Source organism: Pipistrellus hanaki, assembly GCF_964339955.1.
Source record: "Pipistrellus hanaki genome assembly, chromosome: 8".
NCBI lineage: Eukaryota > Metazoa > Chordata > Mammalia > Chiroptera > Vespertilionidae > Pipistrellus > Pipistrellus hanaki.
The window spans coordinates 16,465,697-16,490,305 of NC_140510.1; the positions used below are offsets into that span (position 1 = coordinate 16,465,697).

A 24,609-nucleotide genomic window follows, 5' to 3' on the forward strand; every position below is an offset into this window, starting at 1 on the left:
TGCTAGGGTTGTGGGCTCGGTCCCCAACCAAGGGTGTTGCAGGAGGCAGCAGATCAATGATTCTCTATCATCATTAATGTTTCCATCACTCTCTCTCCCCCTCTAATTTCCTCTCTGATACAAAATCTATCTATCTATATAAAACATAATATGCAAATCGACCAACCAGCAGAATGACTGGTTACTATGATGCACACTGACCACCAGGGGGCAGATGCTTAATGCAGGAGCTGCCCCCAGCCCGCAGGCCCTGACTGGCAGTGGTGGCGGGAAAGTCCTGCCAGTGAGAGGGCAGGGCCAGGCCAGCCAAGGTGGGTGTAAGCAGAGGCCATGATCATCCCACAGGTTGCCCCACAGATGGGCCCTGATTGCTTGTTGGCCAGGCCTAGGGACCTTAATATAATAATAAAGAAACATGCAAATTGACAATACCTCTGTTAAGCCCACAAACCAATTAAGAGCAAGTATGCAAATTAACCCAACCAAGATGGCGGCAGCCACAGAGCTGGAGCAAGCAGGAGGCCTGGGTTGCCCCAGCAATGGAGGAAGCCAAGCTTTCCACCCACCCTGGCCAGCCCTGGCCTCCATTCAGGCTGCAAATATCGTAGGGATGAATTACAGCTTGGTGACTATTTTGACAATGCTGTATTGCATATTTGAAAATTATTAATAGAGTAGCTCTTAAAAGTTCTCATCACAAGAAAACATTTTGTACCTGTGTGGTGATGGATGTCAACTAGACTAATTGTGGTTATCATTCTGTTATATATGCAAATATTGAACAATTATATAGTACACCTTAAACTAATGTAACGGTACTTGTCAATTTTTAAATTTTTAAAAAAGAATATTAGAAAACACAATCAGGTTGAACCAGATACAATACATTGTGTAATAAACAGATACTAGGAAAATGTGATAGATATTACACCTCAAAATTTTACTCAGAAAAAAACAAACATTTTTTCTTTTTAAATTCAGAACAAGAGAAAGAAGAAAATATAAGCAAAGCCTGGTTTTGTTTAGCAGGAAATATGTAAAACTTATAGAGGAATGCTTGGAAACATTCCTTAAGGGCACAACAGCAAAACATTGGAAACAAGCAGGGTCCAGCATTAAGAGATCAATTGAGGAGGTAACACAAAACAGAGTACTCAACAGCTAAAGAGAAAAGAAAAAATGAATGCAGAAGCTCTGTGTACAACAAAGAAAGATCTGCATAGAAGTGAGGAAAGCAAAGTGCCTAACAGTGTCTTTACTATGCTATTTTTTATATGCGAAAAAGCAGGGAAATAAGAATAAATATTCATGCTTGCTTTTTGCGAAAACAAATACTGGGATGATAAACAGGAAATTAATATAAATGGTTTCCTATGGCGAATAAGATGAATGGAGTGAGTGGAAAAAAGAGTAAGTAAACATTTTAGTGCATACCTTTTGGATTGTTTTTATTTTATAGAACCATAAAACTGTATTACCTATTCAAATAAAAGAATATTTATCCAAAATGTTCAAGTGAAAGCATTTATCTAAATGAGTATATTTTTTAGATACTAGTAATGATTTTACCAGCACCAATTCACAAAAGATGCCTTTTTTTTTTTACAATTGTAACTAGCATAATACAGTTATAACACATTTCAATTGAAATCCCATAATCCATTACATTTGCATAATGCAATTGGTCTTTTTCTCTATGAAGAAAAACAACAAATCACATTCTTAATATTAAGCAAAATGTTAACAATTTCCATTTTCATTATATAAATGTTTTTTTAACTGCCTTTGGAAGTTTAAAGGGATAGTATACCAAGGCATCTGTATTTGAAAATACATTTTAGAAAAATAAGATCCACAAAAGGCTTTTAAAACCAAAACAATCCCTACATATATGCTCTTTGTAGAACCAGGACTTTTTATTATTCCTTGGCTTTAGTTTGCTTATTCTTAGATCAAAAGTTTTTGAGTTTAAGAATATAGTAGAAAATAGAATCCTTGCTTTTAATTCATATTTTTTTAGTATACAAATAAATACACACATTTTTTCCTGTAAAAGCACACAGAATTCAACAAATGTTCAATAAAAAGTTCTTTTATCTTTATCAATGGAAGCTTCACATTTTCAATCAAATATTTTATAATTGTTTGCTTGGAGTGTTCCAAATTGTCGATCGTTCTTGACTGCAATCACAAAGCATCACTTTTATTCAGTACTCAGTGATACTGGTGTTTATGTTGCTGAATGCCTGTGTCCTTGGGGAACTTTCTATGATGCAATATGTCCCATTCGTAGCCAGTCATAGGAGACTGTGAGGCTGCGCTGTTGCCCTGACCTAACGGTTGACTATGTGTCACTCTTGTGAAGCATGTGGCACCTGTTTGCGACCACACTGATCAGCATGGACCCTCTCGTCTGGCATTATTCCAACTCTGTTTCTCTTTGGGGGCTTCACACAACCCACGGAATTGTACCAAAATGAAATATTTATAGTAAGACCATGAAAAGAAGACTCCCCATTATTAAGGGGGCCATACACACAAGCCCCGCCCTGACTTATTTTCCCAATGCAGCTGCTGGGCTAAGAAACTGGTTACGCATTAGTCAACAGAGCCAAATAGCAACAGTACAATGATTGAAATTTCTTTTGAGAGCCAAATTTTTTAAACTTAAACTTCTTCTAACGCCCCTTCTTCAAAATTTCCCAGGCTGTGGTATTTTGAGAGGCCAAAGAGCCGTAAGTGGCTCTCGAGCCGTAGTTTGCCGACCATGGTGCTATGGGAATGTGGAAACAGCATTTTCTTCTCAATGTCTCAAGTCCTGAGGTCGTAAACCCACATCTCCAAAGAGTTCTTGACTACCTCCCTGCAGGCTTTATACAATCTCCTACCCTTTCCTTCTCTGGGGGTCAGCAAATGCTTTGTGTTAAGAACCACACAGTAAATGTGTAAGGTTTGCTGGGTCATGCTGTCTCTGTTGGACCTTCTCAGCTTCGCCACAGAGCATACAGAAACAATGGGCTCAGCTGTATTCCAGTAACACTTTACGGACAGTGAGATGTGGACTTCCTATAATTTTCACATTTAATGCAGTAGTTTTATTTCTTTCAACCACTTAAAAATATAAAAACTAATCCTTAGCTTGTAGGCCATACAAAAACTGGGGGGAGACCAGGTGTGGCCTGTGGGCCATGGTTTTCCAGCTGTTAGAGGAAAACAGATGGAATGTGAGTTAGAACCACCCTGCACTGCCTCCTCACAGCTTCACATGGGCTGGGCTCTGGCTGTAGAATGACATGTTCATTATCATGGCTGGGAAGGCCTTGGGCCAGTTAAGGTCTTTATTGGAATATCTCTTTAAATCTTGCTTAATGTATAATTTTTGTTCTCTATCTGGTCAAAGCTTTTCAAGCTTATGGGCTCTGTGGTTAGAATTTAATGTTTAGGGCTTTACATAAAATTGGAAAACTTATCCCATAAAATTGAAAACTTAATCTGACTCTATGTTGAGAAATGTATTTTTGGAGCAATATTTTTTTGCAAAATAATAATTTCTGCTTTCCTTTAGGGCAACCATTCTCAATGTAGTCACCGGATGTAGTCACAGCACCAGCATCCCATGGGAACTTATTAAAATGCAGATTCTTAGGGCCTCTCCAGATCTACTGAAGGTGTGGTCCAGAATCTGCATTTTAACAAGCCCTCAGGTGGTCCTCTTGGGTACTAAAGTTTGGAAATCACTCTTGTAGGGAAAATCATGGATCCTTCTGGAAGTAAGTGTGTTATAACCAGGACTTGGGGTTTCCACTTGATAGGAGAAGGCTGATACATTTAATTTGCTGGTTGGTGAAAGGCATCCAATTCCTGTCAAATCCTGGCTGGGACCTGGACCAGCTTCTGGGCACGGCAAGCAGAGGGCACGCCAAATGACCAGCTGCAGTGCTGGGTGAACCAAGCACACGAGGGCAGTTCTGATCTGTTCTGTTGCCTCTAGTTTCCCAGGTGTCCCCTCCAGCTGACCTATGGACTGAGAGGAGGGATTAGAATTCTGGGATGACTGTATGGAAGTCAACAGTTTGTAAAACAGGATAAAGGAGGCAAAACGCTGTTTTCCTGATGGCCTTTTTCTAATCGGTGGCCTCGTTCTTTAGGTCATATAGTTGTTTTACGGCTGGCAGGTGACAAGAGGAAATAAATGGTCCTTGGGGAGAAGCATCCTTAGTGGCTGCAATACCACAAGCAATTCTCTGACAAACCCCATCTGTGCAATTGATGTGGGCTATTGTTCATGGAAGCAAGACAAGAAGTATTGGGATCGAGAATATACTGGAGAGGAAAAATAATGCGTTGGTCAGGTAAAACAACAGAGACCTAGGATCTTGGAAAGGATGGCATTAGAATAGCAACCATGGGACAAACAAGGCTGACATATGCATTAAGGTGCTATAAATGCTCAACGAAGCGTTACACCTCTCTGCCTTCAGAGTGAAATTCCCTGGCATCTTCACTAGGTGCCTAGAAGTATGTGGACTTTGGATGAGACCTAAGACACCCTGTTGAAAGAGGTTACTCATGAAGAGCTCAAAATCTCTTCTGCTTATTTTAAAAACAGATGTTAGGGCATCTAAGTGGCCACACAGACAACTTACCTTTGGTTTTAGCAGCAGGTTCCTTAAACTGATTCCCCACCTCATTAGGGTAGCTGCCTACAGATAGGTGGGACTCCTGCAAGGGTCAAATCCACACCTGACAGTGCTTGTAACTTAGCCATTGTTACTTTTTCACTCACGTTTGTCCAGATATGAAGACCAGCTAATACACACACACACACACCCCACACACACACACACACACACACACACACACACACACACACCATGTTCTGCAGTACATCGCTATATTCAATTTACAAAGGCAATCTCAATTCAGTACATATACAGGCGAAGAAGGAAGGAAAATATGTTTCTTTATGACGGATTCAGGGAGGTTTGAAGTCACTTAGTAAGATGATGGCTAATAATTGCTCTCCTCCACTCCTTTAGCAATAATCATCCAACCAGATAGTGGACAGAATAAATGACAACATTGATTAAATAGAGTGTAAAAAAATGTGTATTTCTGTCTATGAGGGGATGTAGGATTGGTTGGTGAAAGGGGGACAGTATTTCTAGGAGTGGCTGAGGCAGGTTGGCAGGACATCCTAAGTCCTGGTTCAATATTGGGGCAACCTGTGAAAGTTTTAGAAGTTGGGATGTTGGTTTTTTCCAATATCCTGGGTTTTAAAATAGTAGCACTTATTGGATGACGTTTAGGGAAGAGTTATCTTTAATATGTGAGGTTATGAACCATTGCCCTTGTGGGCTTTCTCCCTTTCTTTGGGTAGTAAGAGTTAGTTGGTGTGGGTCCTTGGAGGAAAATGAAGGTGACCAAACTAGTTTGCTGGATCTGTTTTATTTTTACCACTGAGAGTCCCATATCCTGGGAAACCCCCACCAGGATGCTAGAAGTCCCAATTTTTAGTCTTGTATCAAAAGATTAAAAGTACAAAATCTATATTACAACCCCAAAACAGGAGCTAAAAGTAATGTTCTTATTGTCAAGTGGTTATGGCATAGCTTATCCATCTTCCATAGCCATTGTCACTGTTTTTCCCCCAGGTTGGAGATGTGGGGAGACTTTCCTTAAGTGATATAAAGAACCTTGAGGATATTAGTCTGATCTGTTTGGGCTCTATTAACTTTTGGATAATTACCTTTAATATAAAACTAATGGGTATATTTTCCTTATGTCATGAATTAATTCTTTTCTATTTGAAGCCAGCTTAGTACAGCTGAACACTTACCAGCTGTGCTCAGGGTCTTCCCCAGGGAACCTGCCACATAGCCATATGCAGACACTCCTTCTCTTGACAGACAGAGCAGTTATTGTTGGCATTCTGTGCCTCAGAGGGTGCAAGAGGAAAATGTCTCCACTAAGCCCATGTCTGCATTGCTGCAGTGCCCCATGTCCAGTCATTCCATGGGCCCAGGTCCCTGTCCACTTCCTGCGTGTACATGGGGCTATCTGCTGTTGATTCCAACACCTCCCAAAATGGGGAGGCATTCTTCCGATGGGTATTGACATGTCCTAGTTTAACGCCTCTCGAATTTCCTTAGGGTCATAGCCCATATGGGCAAACCTCGAGTAGGCCATGTTTCTATCGCCCTCCAGCTTGAGCATGTTCCCAGGCCACTGGCTACTGCCCATGAGTCAGTAAAAACCCAAATGTAGGGGCATTTACCAGTGCTCAATTTTTCCATCACAACTAGGAAAACAGCATGCAGTTCAGCACACTGGGCCAATTTATTCTTACCTTCCTCAATCAGAGTCATGCCGTCCACTGGTTTTAATGCTGTTTTCCAAAGGGGTAATGTCCATTCATCTTGGAACTACCAGCCATAAACCAAGCAGCTTTTTGTTGTTCAGTCGAGAGCCATTCACAGGTGGCAATTGGTTCTGGCAGCTCTTTGGGTGGCTCCAAAGTCAGTCCTGGGGGAAACAGGGGACCTGCCGGTGGACACAGTGGGTATCTCCTTGCATTCCCCTGGCAGCATGCTCCTGTATAAACCATTTCCATTTTAATATGGTATGCTTCTGGGCACTGCCTTCCTCAGAACATTATGGGTACCTCAGGTTCCATATGACTTAATGTCACTGCAACAGTCTCAATTAATGCTCAATAGCAGGCTAATAATTGTCTCTCAAATGGTGTGGACCGAGTGGCAGCCTGCGGGAAGGTTCTGGTCCAAAATCCCAATGGTCACTGCTGGGAGATGCTCATGGGCATTTGCCATAAACTCTAGTCTGCATGGGTTCTGGTGGCAGACGCTTCCAAATTCATACTTGAGTGGAGGTCATAAGGGCCCAGAGGTGAGTGAGCAGCCTTTTTTGTAATCTAGACATGGCCTGCTTTATAGTGTTCTTTTGTGTAGTATTATAGTATTTCCTTTATAAAATATTTATTCTCCAAAATCCAAATAAATCAACCAAACACATGGCTTCTAGTTTGGTCCTAGGGATGGGTAGTGACAGCAGTTTATTTTTAGCCTTTGAAATATTCTGGGTAACTGCTGCCCAGGTTATTCCTCAGAATGTTACTGTTTGGGCAGGACTTTGAGTATTTTCTGGGTTGTTGTTGTTTTTATTAATATTTTTTTATCAATTTCAGAGAGGATAGGAGAGGGAGAAAAAGAGAGAGAAACATCAGTGATGAGAGAGAATCATTGGTTGGCTGCCTCCTGCATGCCCCAACTGGGGATCAAGCCCACAACCCAGGCAAGCACCCTTGACCAGAATCGAATCTGGGACCTTTCAGCCCACAGATCGACGTTCTATCCACTTAGCAGAACTGGTTAGGGTCATTTTCTGGGTTTTTAAACAGCCCAGTTGGTCATGTTCATCACCATTGCATTCAAATCAGTCTTAGCCTGCTCTTTGGTTTTCGATATTATCATAATGTCATCAATATAGTGCATTATTATACTTGAGACCTCCATCAAGTCCACATCTCCTTTGACCAAATTTTGACAAGCCAGTGAGTTCTGAGAACCCCATGGCAGCACAGTGAAAGTAAATAAGGGCCCTTTCCATATGATGGCAGACTGCAATTAGCTCTTTTTCTAGATCAAAATAGAGAAGAAGCCTTGGCAATGTCAGTGGTTGAGCAGCAACCTCCTTCAGCCTGCTGCACTGTCTGTATGGTTGAGACCATGTCTAGAACTGCAGAGGCTATGGATGGTACAACTTTATTTAAGACTCAGTAGCCTACTGAGTCATCCATGAGTCATCCGTGAGTCATCCATCTTTCTCACAGGCCACACTAGGCTAGTGGTCAGCAAATTTGTTGGTTCCTGCACTCCAGCTTCTAGTATGTCATTAATTAAACTAGTTATCTCTTTTCATCCACCAGGTAATTCTGCTTTAAGTTCACCACCTGTGTGGACTCTGGCAGTTGTACTGGTTCCCATTTGCCATCTCCAAGTAAAACTGACCTGAGGGTGGACTTACCTGCCTCCTGTATTACAAGATTAGGTAGGGGAAGCTTTCCAATCAACCAAAATTTAAGGAAAGGAGATGCCACCACCTGACTCATATTCTGTTCAAAAGCCCCAATTTTCATTAAATCCCATCAACTGTTGCATTTCCATTTTTTCCCATTTAACCTTGGCCCCGTTAAGACTTTACCAATAGGTTTTGTAATCACAGTGCAATGGGATTTCATATCAAAGATTCTCCTCCCCCTGGCCATGTTACCTGCATGTGTGCTTATGGCCTTGGGTTCCACACTGGGGGTGCTGCCTGAAGACCCTGACCTCTAGGACAATCTTTACCTTGATTAACCTGCTAGCCATCACCCCAGGGGATTTCTGGTCAGATTTTGTCTTCTGGCTTTTTAAATTCCTCAAACTGAGATAAACAGAGTAGACTTGTTTGGAGCCCTTAATGTTGGAGGGCAACCAGAGGTTCCATTGACCCACCCAATCTCTGGTAGTGTTGTATCGACACCTTTGTTTCAACTCCATCAAGGTCTGCTTTATTCATCCCAGTCTTCAGTAACCATCTGAAGACTTCCACTCTGCTGAGCGCAATCCCTTGACTCTCCCTGTGTCTCTCCTCATTTTCAAATTACTTGACTAGTCTTGGTATCAATAAGACCCATATGGGGAAGCTGAGAACAAATCTGATAAGGCTTATCAAACTATTGTTTAATTCAGTAGCAACAAAGTTACATATGGTGTCCCTGCAACAGGGGCCCCCTTAACCACAGCATTTCCACGACCTGGGAAAAGGGCATATTCAGTGGGTGAGTATCCATCTCAGTCATCATAAACCCAGTCCCAGTGGCCTACTTACAAAGCATAGCAACTGCTTATCAGTGTGTTCCACTTGGCATTCACTGGGGGACAGTTCCCCTCTCAGAATAAACAGACAATACAGTGGCTTATATCTGGTCCAACAGGCTGACTGTTTTTCGGGAGTAGCCTTCTGTGTGCCTGGATCACATACAACCAACTGTAGTTGTTCAGTAGTAACCCGTCAGTCCTGCACCAACCCAAATGTGCTCTTCATTCTGCAGCATTCAAAACCAAAGACACGGCTCTCAGATTGGCCACCCTCACCATCCATTTTAATAAAGAATCTTCAGGAAGCTGGTGATACATAATAAGCCAGTTCCTTCATACTGTATCCCCTGGTTACAGTTGTTTTTGGTTTTTTCCTCCCCTACATTAAATACCTTCTTGGAGACCAAAGGTGTTACAGGTATGTTCTGTTGCTTTGAGGCTAATGTTGCTTTAGCAAGCTCAAATTACCCCAAATCTAAGTGTGGTTCAGCATCAAAGCCCAACCCAGCACTTCCTTTTACTTTCATTTTGGCTGTTACAGATAAGTAAACAGAATCATATATTTAGCATGCTTCTTATTTTTCATTTCCTTATATAGTCCTTGAGCCAAATTCTTGGAAGCTGGGTCTACCACCATTTATAAGTTATATTGGTAAGTTTTACCTTTAGTAACTGGTTATACAGCACAGCTGCAGTTTCAGACTGTGGGTGACTAGGTGGCCACCAGGGTTTAAAGACTTCTTCACCTCCACCTGAGATAGGTGATGTGGCAAAACAGTGCAATCAGTAAAAGCTTCAGGAACTGTTTAGAAGAAAAAAGATCACCAACCAACCCCTTCCCCCCGAACCCCCGGTTTATGGCTTTAAAAATGGCAGAGCCCTCGCTGGTTTGGCTCAGTGGATGGAGTGTCAGCCTGAGGACCAAAGGGTCCCAGGTTCAATTCCAGTCGAGGGCACATGCCTGGGTTGTAGGCCCGGCCCAACATGCAGAAGGTGCTGATCAATGATTCCCTCTTGTCATTGATGTTTCTATCTCTCTCTTCCTCTCCTTTCCTCTCTGAAATAAATAAAAATATATATTTTTTTAAAGTGGCAGAAATCAGCTGAATCCAACATGCAAATAACTACACCTAACAGTAACCCCATCCTCATTACAGGCTCATTGTAATACATCAGCATGCTAAACAAAACACCCTGCACCACCAATTGGGAACGGAAAGCCTAGATAAGGACACAGAGCTTCTCTGGGAAGTCTCCACCCCTTTCCTGGGAAGGTCCTGAATATTTCATCCTCTCATGGAATACCATACCCCCTGATGAAATGAACTTCAATAAAGGAAGCACATTTTGCTATAGGGTGGGAGATGCTCTGTTTGTGGAGTAGCCCATTCTCTGTCTCACTGCTTCACTAATACACTCACACTTTAAACTCTTTGCCGACTCAATTTTGAATTCTTTCCTGTGAGAAACCAAGAACCCACAGTGGGTCATGGACCTTTGGGTTCCCAGACCCCCTTGGATTGCCTTTATCCTTTCTCTTAAAAAACCACATGTTTCTGGGAGCCAGGGCTTTCAAGCAAATCCCATGTCAGACCCCCACTGAACTGATGTTCTGAGACCCAAATCCCAGGGGGAATCTTCCCACACCAACAAACAATTCCGGAATACCAGCAGGGCATCCAAGGATTCAACTTACGTACTTTGACACTAGAGACCCAGAGATAGCATCAGATTCCAGGGAAAACTGCCCCTAACCCCTCCACTACCCCTACTCCACCTCACTCCTCCCCCACCTCAACCCACACACACTTCATATGCTAACCGCAAGTGTGGATTTTCATCTGTGCCTCCAAGCAACTGGCTATAAATTAGAGGTTCCCACAATCTCCTCCTTGGGTTCTATGACCGTATTTTCCGGTGTATAAGACGACCCCCTAATTTTACAGTTAAAACATAAGTTTAGGCCTATATTCGCTGTATAAGACTACCCCCCACTTCCGAGGCAACACCAGTTCTTTTTTTAATAGACCGCCTCTCTGACTCTGGCCAATCTGAGCAGGCTTTTTACTAGAACACAGTGTCGTCTTTATACGCCGGAAAATATGGGTAATTAGCTAGAGTGGCTCACAGAATAACTCGGGAATAGCCAGATGGAAGAGATGTATAGGGCAAGTATGGGGAAAGAGTACAGAGCTTCCATGCCCTCTCCAGGCACACTACTGTGCCTCTCCACATGTTCCTCAACTTGGAAGCTCACCTAACCTCATACTCTTAGGTTTCTATAGAGGCTTTATTCCATAGTCATGAATGACTAAGCCATTAATTATTGGCAATTGATTTAACCTCCAGCCCCCATCTCTTCCCCACCCCACCTCCAGCTGGGGGAAGGGGACTAAAAGTTCCAGCCCTCTAATCAAGTGATTGGTTCTTCTGACAATCAGCACCCACCCTTGGGTAGGACCCTAAAGTCACCTCATTAGCATAACAAAAGGCACCTTTACCACTCTCAACACTCAGAAAATTCCAAGGGTTTGGAGAATAATGAGCCAGGAACTTTGAATGAATGAATGAATGAATGAATGAATGAATGAATACACTTGCGTGGATGTCCATTATTAAAATATCTTATAAATCACAATATCACCGGGGTTTTATAGAAAAGATATTAGAGGTAGAAATAGGTGACACCAAGAATAGAAGGACAGCAGCAGCCTCAATCTGTGGCTGGTAGTTGAAATTGGCAACGTCTTCCAAACTAAAACTTCCGGAGACAGCTCAGACAGCTGTGTTGATCCCAGACAGCAAAGGGAATTCTCCAGCAGACTCTGAGTGAGACGTGGAGGCCTTGCTGCCTGACCTGGGCCCTCACGGCGCCATCCTCTTCAGTGGCCTCCAGGCCCACGAGGCAACGGAGCCTACCAACTGTATGCCAAATGGATAAAGAAAGCACCAGTGCCTCACATGTTTGAGTAAACTCTGGAATTTACTAAACTTAGCAAGCAGGACAAAAGGAGAAGCACACATTTCCCAAAAACAAGTGCTTCAATTTCCCTGTCTTGTTAATACCTATTGACAAAACCTATAGAAAATGTTGCAAGTTTATTTGAACCAAATTTTTCAGAACATGACCAGAAGCAAGATCTCAATGGTCTGAGGAAATGCTCCAGAGAGTGACTGTTTGGTCATTCCTTTTGTGTGTTTCGAATCAAAGGAGAAAATGTAAGGAAGGTCCATGAAATCCATTGATGACAGATAAAAGAGGTGGGAGAAAGCAAAGCAGGGAAATCTCTAGGATTGTATGAAAAGCAAAAAAGTAGAAACACACACTTGTTTTACATTGGCAGGTGCAGGATAATTGATAATTAACATTTACAACACCTAGCGATGGTCGGTGGGCAACAAGATAGCAGCGAGGTGTTCTGTGGTCTTGGGCTCTGCTGCCTGTGGTTGTGCCTCTGAAGGTCTAGAAGAGAAACTACTCTGACATTTCAAAGTTATGCTATCCTAGGTGCATAAGAACAGTGGAAGCGCTCACTTAAGGGGAAGACTGACCTTTGCTAAGGAAGCTGTATGCCTGGGACATGACTGCCTGGTGTGATCTGCCCAATTAGGAATTTATGATCAGTCCAACCTGTGTAGCTATTATACTTCCAGTCACTGAGCTTGTCAGGCCTGCCACGTGCCCTCCCCTGAGCTTGTCCGTTGTATTTCATACCCCCCTTTTCCTATAAAAGGCCAGATAATAAATGTTAGGCTTTCCTGCAGGCAGCCTCCACCCCAACTACTCATCTCTGCTGCCGTAGCGAGAGAGGAGCCATGGGACGAGGGGCATGGGTTCCAACAAGTCTATTTTTGGACACTAAAATTTGAATTTCGTATAGTTTTTACATGTCAGAAAATACTATTCTTCTTTTGATTTTTTTCTACCATTGAAAAGTATCAAAGTCATTGTCACTGAATGTACACTTTTAAATGGTTAATGGTTCATTTTATGTTATGTCAATTTCAACTCAATAAAAACAATCTTTTTAAGCCAATTGGCTTGTGTGCTATACAAAACTCAAGGCAGGCCAGATTTGGCCCACAGGCTGGTGCTTGTCAACCCTGCCTTAACAATACAAGCATTATCATAGATATACACTTATGTGGCTGACCATTATTAAAATAAGATGTATTATTTTATTGAGGGTCCTCTAAACCAGCTATGTGAGATAGCATTTCTTCAGAGATGGAGGAACCCAGGTACACACACACTCATTAATCTTCCCAAGATTAGATGCGACAGCCATGGCAACAGCAGGATTTGGATCTTTCTATGTACTTTTCCGATAGGAAAATCATAAAAGCTAACATAGGCTGATCATTCAACATGTGCCAGATGCTGTGCTACGAATGCTGGACCAGTGCTTCTCAACCAGAGGCCCTTCAGCCCACCAGACATTTGACAATGTCTGGAGACATTTGGAGCAGGAATGCAAACAGCCTGCAAGGTGCAGGGCAGCCCCCCATGGAATTGCCCAGCCTAAAATGATCACTGCACCGAGGATATAAACCCTATTCTAGATGGGTCATCTCATTTGATCTTCATGACTATGAGGTGAGCATCATTATTATTTCCTATTTGACAGACAAAGAAACCGACACTTGAAGTTGAATAACATACCCAATGTCACCAGAAAACTGGATTCAAACCCAGCTCAGGACCTGCTCAGTGGCAGACACTCAGTAAATGAATGAACAAATGAATGAATGAATGAGTGAATAAATGAATGTACAAACACAAACACAGATAATTCCAGAAACTCTGTCTTTATTATCACTGGAACTTTTTAGTTTAGTTCTCTCTCTCTCTCTCTCTCTCTCTCTCTCTCTCTCTCTCTCTCTCTCTCTGGGGAAGGGGGGGAGGGGCGGAGGGAGGGTGCACCTCAGCCCGGCCTGCCCCCTCTCACCGTCCAGGAGTCCTCATGGGTGAGAGGCAACCCAGCAATCAGGGGAAGGCGACACCTCCATTACACTTTGTTGCTAGCACTGCCAGCAGCGCAAGCCTTGCCCAGCCCTGGTTACCTGTACCTCAGGCTGGCCCTGGGCGGTTCAGAGGCTGAGGGGACTGGTGGATTCCAGAGGCAGCCATGCTGTGCACCTCCACCCCAATGAGGCCAATGGGACTGGGCATAGTCCCTCCTTATTGGCTATGGGTGCCACCCTCTTTGTGAGGGTGTGACTGTCAATTAGCATATCCCCTCTTTTTTTAAAAAAATATATTTTATTGGGTTTTTTTTTTACAGAGAGGAAGGGAGGAAAGAGAGAGAGAGAGAGAGAGAGAGAGAGAGAGAGAGTTAGAAACATCGATGAGAGAGAAACATCCATCAGCCACCTCCTGCACACCCCCCACTGAGGATGTGCCTGTAACCAAAGTACATGCCCTTGACAGGAATCGAACCCGGGACCCTTCAGTCCGGAAGCTGACGCTCTATCCACTGAGCCAAACCAGTTTCAGCAGCATATTTTCTCTTTATTAGATAGGATATATATGTCAAACTTCACATGATATTAGAGAGAACTATTTTTAAATGTTATTGCACACATTTCTGCTCCTTAAACATTGAGCTGAATAATTAAACTCAAACATTTACTTAGTGCTTTCTAACTCACAGAGGGCTTTCTGAATTGTCTCCATGGGAACTCCAGCAGGTGCTCTACTATTACTATCCACCTTGCCCTCACTTGGGGCTCTGAGAGAAACGGTGACCTGCTAAAGGTCACAAGGCCAAGAAGTGGGAGGTAGGAGCTGGCTCACATGCCTCCTCAGTAATGCTCCCTTTTCCTACTCAGTCTGCTTCTGCCTCCATTAGCGAGCCTTCCCTTGAGGGCCCAGGGTCCTCTTATGCCTGGGGCTACTGGTCATTCACTGTATGCAGAATCCAGTGTGGTCCCTACCCCTTCCAGGTACTGAAGGAGCTCAAATCCAATCCTTGGGAGGAAGTGACATTTTAGGCATCTAAACCTGTTAACTGAGCGGGACTTATAAATATGTCAAACGTAAACAATATCTGGAACAAGGAGGACATATGAATACGTCCTTGAAATATATGTTGCGCCCTGAAACAGGCAGTATACATTTTTTGTAATCTTTATAATTGTTTGTAAAATTTATAATTTTTTAATTCGATGTTTCCATTTTTTTGTTGGTATTCTTTTCTATTTGTTTGTAATTTTGTATTTTCCTTTGTGCTTTATATATAAATAAATGAAAAAATATATATTTCATTTATTTTAATTATGTATTAAAAGGGAACTTCCCAGGTTAACAGGTTAAAAGGAGAAGTAGATTTTCATATTTTTTTTTGGTAGAGAAGGCAAAGGAGGAGGGATCAGACAAAGAGACCAGCATATAGAGAGAGACAGAGATTTGGAAAAGTGTGGGCATTTAGGAAACTTCTTGATATCCATTCTACTGGAGAACACCAGGTGGGAAACAGGTAAGAGTGATGGGGAAGGAGACTGAGCAGGGAGGCCAGGTTGAATACAGGCTTGGGAAGCTAAGGAATCCCTGCTCTAAAGTAGTCCCTATGTATTGGCAGTTAATTTCCCCCTATTTGGATAATATTAAGTATTCAGGTGCGAGAAAGGGGGATCTTTCAACAGGCTAAAAGAAACCCACACCTTGACAATTCACTCCACTATCTGATGAGTACTAAATTAATTTCTGCATTAACGCATTAAGTAGAGATAAGACACGGAAGCACGAATTATAAAAAGACACGTCGGGCTCTTATTAAATTTCCAAAGAATACAGTGTGTGCATTAGTCTGAAGCCCAGAAACCTAATGCCAGAGAGATTTGCAGGGAGCAGCTGTACAGAGATGGATTACCCAGAGAAATAGATTTGGCTCCGGAGCTGATGTTTTCTTTTCCACTGTGAATGGAACAAGATAAGACACATTTCTTACAAAATGGAACCATTTCTGGCTCGCTTTCCCCCTGGTTCCCAGCCCCCACCCCATGTACTGCCAGGTACAGAGGGTGGCTCTCAGCCCAAACCTTGTGGGCCTCTCAGATGGACTGAGCAATGGTTGGGGATGAATTGTGCAAATTCAGGGGAAAATGCCAGTCCCCAATGCTCTCAGGCTTGGCTCCACGCTCTGTCAGTTCAGCCCCGGATGATGAATTTCCCATGTGGAAGGCACCCAGACACCATCGCCACAGGGCCTAATCCTAATGCATTTTTAACCTCCTCCCTTTTAACCAGCCGCCAAGGAGAAAAGATCTGCTTGAAAAAAATTCCCTGGACAGGCTCACAGAAAGCCAGAAGGATATGCGCCAGTTCTTTGAAAGGCTCCAGGACTGGGAGTAGAGTTGTTAGAAGTACCCACGGGATTCAGGCCCCCTTGGCTGTAGCTGATGCCAGCTGTGGCACCCTTGGGACAACGTGTGGACTGCCTGGTCCTCTCTTTGCTCCTGGAGAGTCCAAGGCACACAGCACGAAAGCTGTTCTGTTTTGGAAAGAACAAAAGCAAGAAAGGATTTGGCCTGCTATGACCTTGCTGTCTGACCTTGAGCAGGTCATTGAACCCTTCATTTTCCTCCCAGGTTCAGTGAAGAGGTTGAGCTGCCTGATCACTAATGTCCCTGTGAATGGTAATATCCTATTTTCCTAGTATTTTGTTAATTAACAGAACCTTATGCTTTCAAATTATGGTGGACACAGATGAGCCTCTCAGATGACTCTTCAGTGAAGACTCAGCTGTTGGAAGTGTCAGTGGGAAGAACTGACTTAGGCTGCAGGGAGCTGCCTTGCCAGGGTCCCAGCCCATCCTGGGGCAGCGTGCACTGGTCGATGTGAGTAAAAGGGCCTGGCTCTCTGACACTTGGTGACACTAGGCCCAAGGACATTCTAGCTTCAGAGCTGTCCATGCGGTTGGTCAAGGCTTTCATTGGACCTCAGTTTCTCCCTCTGCCCAATGGTACTTCAGCCTCTTCCCTTTCAAAATATTGCTCCCAGGGCTCTTCCTTAGCAAGCAGCCTGCATGCCAACCCCCTTCTCAGAGTCAGCTCCCTAGGAACCCCACCAGCTCTGCCCATTTCCATAGACTCATATAAGTCAAACCTCTGACTACACGCCTATCCACCACTCCTCCCTCATTTTTCTTTTTTTCTTTTTTCTTTAAAAATATTTTTATTGGTTTTAGAGAGGAAGGGAGAGGGAGAAAGAGATAGAAACATCAATGATGAGAGAGAATCATTGATCAGCTGCTTCCTGCAGCCCAACACTCAGGACCAGCCCGAAACCCGGCCATATGCCCTGATTGCGAGTTGAACTGTGACCTCCTGGTTAATAGGTTGACGCTCAACCACTGAGTCACAATGGCTGGGCCTCCCTCACTTTGCAAATGAGAAAATAAAGGCTTAGAGAAAGACTTACCAAGCTCACTCTGTCACAGAAACCTTTAGTTTCCTAAGCCTCAGCCACGTCCTCTTTTCATCACACCTCAGTGCCTTCCCTAACTTTTCTCATTTTCCTTGCCTGGAGGAGAGACATAGAGTCAGAGAGATAAATCGATTCATCCATCCATCTCCACTGCGAGGGAGAATAATAAGCAAATGCATGAATTCATGAGTTATTCACTGCCTCTACCTTCAATAAATAAATCATGGGTCTTCGTTCAGGGAGTTTTTTAACCTCCTTGTGAAGCCAGATCATACAACAAACTCTGGATTAGGAACCAGAAAATGAGATTTAGTCTCAGCTCCTTAGTTTTGCATTTCAAATATGCTGCCTTTGATATTAGGCCCTTTCAGATTCCAAGACTGATCACTGATGTGGAGGTAGGGGGTTGAGGGGTGGGGAGAAGGTTTATCTCGTGGTGAAATTACGGTTGGTGAGGATGGTTACATAAAATGTCATTATGGGGGGTGAGAGGAAGCTGGGTGAAGGGTACACAGAAACTTTTTCTATTATTTTTGAAATTTCTTATAGTTAAAATTATTTTAAAAGAAAAAGTTTAAAAATACTAATAACCAGAAGATAGTTTCATTTATTCTAACAGGAGCAGATGGCTTGAGGTGGGTGGAAGGGAAGGAACGGGCAGGCTACAGAACATGCTAGAAGACTGAAGTGAAGTCTAGTGTATTCTAGATGCTACTCAGAGAGGTGGAGGCTGAAGGAGACTGCTGCACCAGGCGTGTATTTTTAAAACATGCCCTTCAGGACTAAAATGCCCAGGCTCTGGCCATCTTTAAGCCACAGCCTTGAAAGGCACCTGTCCTCCTGTTCGGGCTACACCTCCCCAGGGAGGCTCACCTGTCTCCAAATTTCTCATCTCAGGTCTGCCCACCTCCCTCTCTTACAGGCGAAGAAGCTGAGGCCCTGAGAGGTAAAGAGCTTGTGCAGGTCCCCCAAAGCGGGACTAGGTTAGTATCATGAAAGCACATGATTTCAAGAGATAAACAGACACCTGGCCTGTGGTCTGCAGAGAGTCTTGTCCTGTTTCAGGAGCCCAGAGTTGGAGGAGCAGAAGCCACAAGCAGGCAGGACCCCTACCCTGTAAAATGATGCCCACAAGCCCCAGCCAGGAACCCAGACAAGCAGGGGTGCCAGGCAGCTGTCGGGTGGTCTCATGGGAGAGGATCCTGACCGTAAGAGCTGTCCACAAACCTCTTAGCAACTGAGCATTTTCCATTTTGAAACTGAACTGCATCCCAGGGCCCTGCCAGCTATAAATGAAATGTCACTGAGAGAAAAGAACCAATCCACTGGATGGAGCCGCGGCCTCCTATCACAGCGGCCTGCCGTGAAAGGCCCACTTCCCCACGTTCTGATTTTCTCCCAAGAAAAGTGAAGGCTTTTGGAGTTACAAGATGCAAATACTAATGCCGTTGATTCAGAAATTCTGTTTTAGTGGTGTTCAATGTCCAGCAAAATCACAATGACCTACCTCTATTTCTTGTCTCCAAGTCCAAAGTCACTAGGAAGACTTCTGAGGTTTTATTCACTCATATTTTGAAGGCATGTGGATTTTTAACTACTTTTTTGATGTTGTTGTTAATCCTCACGGAGGCTATGTTTTCCTTGGATTTTAAGAGAGGATGGGCGACGGGGTTGGGGGAGAAGATGGAACACTTACCTGCTGCATGTACACAGACTGGGGTGGCCAGGGCATATTTGTAATTACTTTTATTGAAGTATACAATCAAATATATAAAACTAATTAATTTTATACATTATATACCTAGTAACCAACTCTCTGACCAAGACAGAGGACATTTTAAATGCCCCAGGAGATTTCTAGAGCACACAAATATTTCAGTAGCACTTAAATATTATGCAAATTGATGGCTCCACCTCCCCTGCCTGGTGGCCAGCTGCCCCCAGGCCTGGAGAGACGCAGAGGTAGCTACCAGAGATGGGAGGGAAATTTACCCTAAAGGCAGCCGCGAGACATCCAGGCACACTGTTTCAGAGCCTTCTACCAACTGCCTTCTCAAAGCAGGCCCATGCCCCTGAAAACATTTTCTTGGCAAAGCAAAGAAGCTTTAAGGCAAGGGACAGGGTATGAGAGCTGGATGAGATGCCAATGAATGTGAGGTTTCAGGAAAACCCACACTTGGGGAATGGAGAAAGGAAACAATGGAATCTGAGAGGTTTGATTGGTAAATTTGGTTTTCGATAAAGAATAATAATGCTTAGCCCAGCCAGTGTGCCTCAGTGGTTGAATATCGATCTATGAACTAGGAGATCAAGGTTCAATTCCTAGTCAGGGCACATGCCAAAAAAGAGGCAGCCAATCAATCAATAATTCTTTCTCACCAATGATGTTTCTATCTCTCTCCCTCTTCCTTCCTCTCTGAAATGGATAAAAAGTATTTTTAAAAGAATAATAGTGCTTATAACACTATTTAATAGCACTGAGTGGTAAGACATTGGTCTTAAGGCTGAAAAATAAATGCTCCTGGCACTTTTAAATGGATGGTGTTTGCAGAGAGCTGCCTTTTCTTCTCTGTTGTTAAATCAGGCATCAAGTACCAGCTTTCATGCCGTTTTCCCAATGGGACATTCCTTCTGCTCTAAAGTCAGGATTTCATAACACACAAACAGGCAGGCAACCCGGGATTTCGGATTCAACTTCACCAACCTTCTTCATTCCAGACACATTAAAAAACCCTTCCTATTTAAGTCTTCTGCCCATGTTTCCTCTCTGAGGGGCATGACTGCTTTCTCTTTAAATTAGAATTGTCTTCCAAAATTCAATTTCCAGTTCGGAAAGGGGGTTCAAGGCTTCCAGACTTGCATCCCAGAAGCAAAGCCTCTGTTCCTTCCCACTGTCTCGCCCAGGGCCTGCTCAGCTGATAAACTGAGCAGAGCCGTGTTGAGGACAATTTTAAATAAGACACTTAAAACTATGGCCTGGATCGAGGCCTTTAGAATCAGATGGGGTTAGGGCCCCACGTGCTGACCTTCAGCCAATGGAGGAGAAAAATAATGAATAGAAAGCATCATTTCTCAGAGGCTCCAACTTGACCTTTGTAAGCTCTGAGCCTGTTTAGCTCTCCTCGCGCACTAGCATCAGTGGGAATTTGAGACAAGACCAAATCCCTGTGAACTCAGAACTCTCTTTTTCTTCCCCTACCGTTGGGGTTTGATTCATCTGCGTTGAGCAAAGTTGGCAGACTGCGTGTAAGTGCCAAAGAGCCAGTTCAGTTCACATTGAAGTCCAGCCCCTGCTGTGGAGCGGGCACGCTCTGGTTGTACCTTAGAACATCTATCTAGCGTGAGCTGATATGTGGAGAATAATCTGTTTTTTTGCTTCAGGAAGAGGATTGTTTCGTGAACAGATGTTTGGGGAGAGAAATCCCACCTCAGTCTGAAGGCTTACTTTTTTTCCTCCACCTTTTATAATCCCCTCCTTACAGTGTTTTTCTGATTATAATATGTAAATATCACAAATTCTTTGTAAATACAGTGGAACTTTGTTCCTTAAACTTAATTCATTCGGGAAGGCTGTTTGAAAACCGAATTATTTTTTCCCATTAGAAATCATGTATATTGAATTAATCCATTCCAGACTCCCCAGTGTTCCCTGTTTTAACCTTTCCTATATACGGTGCACATACTGTACAATATACTATTATACTGTTTAATCTATAAATAAATACTTTAAAAGCAAAAAGGACATGAAATGTAAATGAAAATCTAACAAAGGGAAAGAAAATATAGAGTAAAAATGAAACTTTAACAATAATTATAATTATTCACAGCATGATATCCTGAGATTTTAACAGTGGTGAACTGACTCATATTTGCACATTCTCTCCTTTGTCACCCGAGAGATGTGTGACTGCGTACAGGTGTCAGCATGGAAGGCCAAGTGAGATCCAGCAGGCATTCCACACGGGGCATCAGAAATGCTAAGTGAGACTAAGTGGTGGAACTGAGGGGAGAGGCTATCAGGTTACACTTGACTGAGGCTTGTAGCTGCCGCAAAGTTTGGCATAAAAAGTGGACTGCAGCACAGACAACAAAAGAAAAAACAGACAATGGAGAGTACATAAAAATTTAAAGCTTTCATGCATCAAAAGACACAATCAACAGACTGAAATGAGAGACAATATTTACAAACCATATATATCTGATAAGGATATATGCATATAGAACTGCAACTCAACAACAAAGAAACAAACAACTGGATGTAATAATGGGCGAAGGATTAGAATAGACATTTCCCAAGAATATACACAAATAGCCCATAAGCCCATGAAAAAATGCTCAACATCGGGAATTATTATGGAAATGCAAAAACTCACAATTAGATACCATCTCAAACCCATTACAATAGCTACACTAAAAGAGAGAGAGAGAGAGAGAGAGAGAGAGAGAGAGAGAGAGAGAGAGAGAGAGAGAAAACAACTCCAGAAAATAGCATGTGTTAGAAAGGATGTGGAGAAATTGAAATATGTACAGTGTGAATGGGAACAAAATGGTATAGTCCCTGTGGAAAACAGGTTCCTGGAAAAATTGAAAAGAGAATTACAATGTGACACCAAGTCTGTGTTATTGGAAGCAGAATCTTAAAGATATATTTGTACACCATGTTCACAGAAGCATTGTTCTCTATAGCAAAAAGGTGGTAGCAACCCAAGTATTCATCAGTGGATGAATAGAGACAAAATACAGTACACATACACAATGGAATATTACTCACCCTGATACCAAAAGACGTTCTGTCACATGCTACACTAGGGATGAGATGTTATGCTGAGTGAAATAGCCGGTCACAAAGGCCAAATCCTACACAATTCTATGTCTGTGATGTACCTAGAGTAGTCATATTTATAGACAGACAGTGAAATGATGGTTGCCAGGCGCTGGGGGAGGAAGGATGTGGAGTGATTGTTGGTAGGTATGGAGTTTCAGTTGTGAAGATGAAAAGTGTTCTAGAGATGAATGGTGTCGATGGTTTCACAGAAGATGCATATACTAATGCCACTAACTATACAATCAAAAATGGGCAGGATGCTAAATTTTATGTTATCTATACTTAACCACAATTTAAAATTTTTAAATAATTTAAAGATGTACTGAAAAGGTGTGAGGTGGGGCACAGTGGTGTCTGATATCTTTATAACAAATAAATTATTCCCTGCCATTTGATGCCTTAACGCTAATAGAATCCTATACACATCCATATTATACAACCCCTTTGTAAGTACACATATGCCAAAACCTATAGGAGATTACATTGTGCAAAAGTAGAGTCAAATTTCATATACCTTTCTACCTCTTTTATTTACAGCCCAAATTCCTCCAAACCATCTGCAACAGTCCTAATTCATTCTTTCCAATATCATTTCACAGTATGGCTATATTGCAATTTTTCAGCCAATTTCTTCTTTTGATGGGAAGTCAGTTTACTTCCAGTTGTCCAATACTTACACAGATCAGAAACACACATTCTTATGCATACTTTTGATGGCCTCGTGTTGAGCTCTTGTGGAGAAAACGGTTCAGGCTGGAAATCCCAGGCCTTTGTGAGACTAGATACAGACAGTGATGCCTCAGGGCTTTGATGCTATGAAGCTGGAGCTCACCATAGACCACCCTGCAGCCTTATCACCTGAGGACCCAGCAGCCCCCGAGTCCAAGGAATGCTGTGCCAAGCAGAGCAGATTCTCACAGAGAGCTCGTCCACACCAGCATGGAGGCAGGAAGGACATGAGGCGACACGTTCCTGAGCACATTCCTGAGGCCCAGTTGGAACTCCCAGAAATCTCTGGGGAGATTGTGCCCCAACTTTGAGTTTCTTCAGTCACCCCATGATCCTTTGTTTCATCAGATGGTTGCAGCTTGGGGACATCTAATTGGACAGGGAAGCTCCTTTTCAAGATAATCATAACGCACATTTTGCTCTGAAAAATTCAAGAGATTTTGGACTCTTGAAATCAACACAGGGCATTTACATTTTGCAGAGAATTGCTTAAACAGCTTCATTTTTCTTTAACAGTATGAGTAAAATAAATCTGGGTCCAGGGGATATAAATGGCAAGTGTCAGAATGATAAAAGATTCCACAGAGCGTATGATATGAAAAAGAGAGAAATGTGGAGATGTTCTCCATTTCCCCTCCCTCTCATTGACTCTTCACTCTCCGCTTTATTGTCATCCATTAAAATTAAATTCTGCATGAGGCACTTCCAATGGAGGAGCTATGTCCAGGTGACCCTGCCCGGGTACCCACTCCACCCAAGCCCATCAACCACTTGGACTTACTCTTAAGCTCACAATATACTGAAGTAGCCAGCAGAAGAATGGTGAAGTGCTCACTCTGGGAACCCTCTCTGGTTCCTGCTAAGTCATTTGCATAAAAATTTCCATGTGCTGGTGTGCCTTTTCCACCTACTGCTATTCTTCTTGTGCACTCAGACATAACCATAACATTTTAGATACATTTAAAACTCTGAGGATGGAGAAAAAGACAAGGCAAAGAGAGAGAGAGAGAGAGAGAGAGAGAGAGAGAGAGAATTTCTGAAAGGCCACAGATTTCCAGCTCCACCTTCTGCTATCTTTGCTGCCTCCTCCTTCAGCATGAAGCTTGCCTGGGATCCCCTGGGCCTGTGATGTGTACAGGACAAAGGTCAGTCTCTCCTGCCAGAGTTGCAGGCCCAGCCCCATGCTCACCCTCCAAGTTGATTTCCTGCCGATTCCATTCCCAAATACAAACTTGCCTTGGCCATTCTCCAAGTCTCCTCTTTCTACTTCCCACCATGAGCATTTCCTGAGTCTGGGTGGCCCACTTGCTGCTCCCCTTGTGATGTCCTCTCTGTGCCAATCAAGTCTCTCCTTTCAGGAGTCCCACCTCCTCCAAAAATGCTTTCAAGAATATAAACTCTCCCCAGAGAGAAACTTTTTGGTGGATGTTATTCAATCACGTATCCTCACATATCTGATGTAGCAGCTGCTAAATAAATATTCGCTAAATGAGTGAAAAGCTAAGTCTATCTTAGCACCTGCCAAGTGTGAGGACATCTGTCACCCACAGTCCCTGCACCTACATCCTTTGTTGAACATCGCCTCACCTGGCCGGGCGGCTGTTGCACGTACTGTAGACAGAAGGATTGTGGAGGGCAGGGCTCTCATCCAACTCACCTTTCCTGAGAGCGTGCACGTCGTTCCTATGCTGTTGGCCGTGTACTGTACTTGCAAGTTATGCAGCATCCACATTGTAATAAATGTATGT

General features: G+C 43.1%; 2 long non-coding RNA genes across 2 annotated transcripts; both read right to left on the reverse strand.

The window, feature by feature from the left end:
• Positions 1–9,541: 9,541 nt before the first annotated feature.
• LOC311626958 lies at positions 9,542–17,646 on the reverse strand. The gene is made up of 3 exons (XR_014795802.1): positions 17,302–17,646; positions 9,728–9,936; positions 9,542–9,631 (listed from the first exon to the last, which is right to left on the reverse strand). It is a non-coding gene; the product is annotated as an uncharacterized lncRNA (long non-coding RNA).
• Positions 17,647–23,079: 5,433 nt separating this feature from the next.
• On the reverse strand, positions 23,080–24,562 carry LOC311626959. The gene is made up of 3 exons (XR_014795803.1): positions 24,519–24,562; positions 23,926–23,984; positions 23,080–23,282 (listed from the first exon to the last, which is right to left on the reverse strand). It is a non-coding gene; the product is annotated as an uncharacterized lncRNA (long non-coding RNA).
• Between the last annotated feature and the right edge of the window lie 47 nt (positions 24,563–24,609).